This window comes from Cupressus sempervirens, chromosome 5, assembly GCF_028749045.1.
Source record: "Cupressus sempervirens isolate cs-2001-9-10 chromosome 5, ASM2874904v1, whole genome shotgun sequence".
In the NCBI taxonomy this organism is placed as follows: Eukaryota; Viridiplantae; Streptophyta; class Pinopsida; order Cupressales; family Cupressaceae; genus Cupressus; species Cupressus sempervirens.
The window spans coordinates 106,695,742-106,698,230 of NC_143122.1; positions in this window are offsets into that span (position 1 = coordinate 106,695,742).

Genomic DNA, 2,489 nt, shown 5'->3' on the forward strand with positions numbered 1-2,489 from the left:
CCATGCCTTGAGTGCTTGTACAGGCTAGGATGGGAGTACTGAGACGCATGGTTGCGACCTTGGATTTCGTAGTATGCCTCATCAGTATGAGAGGATACTAGTGGCCGCATGAAATCAGTATTGACCCATGGAGTTTAGCTAACTGCCAGGGAAACTTGTATGTGATAATTGCGATGACACTTTTTCGCTTGCATAGCAGGTTCCTACATGTCATTGTGTGATTCTGGGATTAGATGTCAGATTTTGTGTTTAGAACCTTTGAGTTAGTATACTTTTATGATTCCTGGACTTAAAGATATATGTGCTATGTGATTCTGATAGCCTGTTTGGCACTTGAGATTATTTCCTTAGCATGGTGGGAGTGGACCACTTAGGTACCATGCGGTCGGGTGGTAGTGTATTTTCAACTCTTATCATTTTGAGATTCATTAAGACATCGTGGCTGATGCGTCCTTCATGATGGTGGATATGTATCCTTTTTCATTGATGATTAGCATATGTTAGATGATGTTATCTTATGCTTTTATTTTGATGTTAGATTACTTCTACATATGATGTTGTATTTATTAGGAGTGACATTCCTACTATGTAATATTGATGATCTCTTCGATGATTTGGAATGCTACACACGGAGGGGTGGCTAGGATCCGCGATGGTCTAATGATGCTATTAACAGTTAGGAGGAACCGTGCACTTAGTTTATTATATTGATCTTTATGATGGATGTATATGTTCTCTATCATATGTATCATGTGTTTATCTCTACTTTGATATATCATGGATTAGAATAGGATGATGTACCTTAATCTATGTATGTATACTTTTGTGCCTATCATACCCTGTGACATGTATAGTGGATGATTGCACATTTTGGAATGTAATTCAGAAAGGACATTTGTATATTGGACGTATCATTATTATTTCATGTGGATTTTGTGCTAGATGGATTCATGTATGTAATTCAACGTTAAGGAATCTTAAAGAATGTAATCTATTATTTATGTTATGTGTACTTTCAGATGGACATTGCTATTTCTTTTGTTAATGTGCATAAGTTATATGTGATGTTTACTTCTATGAAAAAAAATAAAATGTTAGTGAAATTCTAGGTTAATTCTTTAGATCCCTTGGCGGGGCATTACATGAGATGCATGGTTGCGACCTTGCATTCCATAGTATGCCTCATCAGTATGAGAGGAAACTAGTGGCCGCATGAAATTAGTATGGACCCATGGAGTTTAGCTAACTGCCAGGGTAACTTGTACGTGATAATTGCGATGACACTTTCCCGCTTGCATAGTAGATTCCTACATGTCATTGTGTGCCTCTGGGATTAGATGTCAGATTTTGTGTTTGGAACCTTGAGTTAGTATACTTTTAGGATTCCTGGACTTATAGAGATATGTGTTATGTGATTTTGATAGCCTGTTTGGGACTTGAGATTATCTCCTTAGCACGGTGGGAGTGGACCACTTAGGTACCATGCGGTCAGGTGGTAGTGTATTTTCCACTCTTATCATTTTGAGATTCATTGAGACATCGTGGCTGATGTATCCTTCATGATGGTGGATATGTATCCTTTTTCATTGATGATTAGCATATGTTAGATGATGTTATCTTATTCTTTTATTTGCATGTTAGATTACTTTCTACATATGATGTTGTATATATTAGGAGTGACATTCCTACTATGTAATACCGATGATCTCTTCGGTGATTTGGAATGTTACACATGGAGGGATGGCTAGGATCCATGATGGTCTAATGATGCTATTAATAGTTGGGAGGAACCATGCACTTAGTTTATTATGTTTGATCTTTATGATGGATGTATATGTTTTTGTATCATGTTATTATCTCTACTTTGATGTATCATGGATTAGAATAGGATGATGTACCTTATTCTATGTATGTATATTTTTTGAGGTTGTCATACCCTGTGACATGAACAGTGGATGATTGAGTATTTGAAATGTAATGTATAAACATTGGACTTATCATTATTATTTCATGTGGATGTTGTACTAGATGGATTCATGTATGTAATTCAATATTAAGGGATCTTAAAGAATGTGATCTGTTATGTATGTTATGATGGACAATGTTGTTGCTTCCATTATTGTGCATGAGTTATATATATGGTATTTATTTTCAAAAAAAAAAAAAAAAATGCTACTAAACTTAGTGAAATTCTAGGTTAATTCTTTGGAACCCTTGGCAAGGCATTACATTTGGTATCAGAGCTCGCGTTTCTACATTGGGAGCTCTGGGTATTTTGGAACAACTAGAACTTTGAACTATTAAGTGTAACTTTCCAAACTTGATCTAGGTGAATTGAAACAGGACTCAAACTGTTACTTGAATATTTTTCATACTTCAACACTTAGTTTCAAAATTGTAAATTTTACTTAAAACTAAACATAGAACTGCACTTAGTACCTTGTACTGTTGTAGGATGGTATCTAGGACTAGGGCTTCTGTTAGAGGCC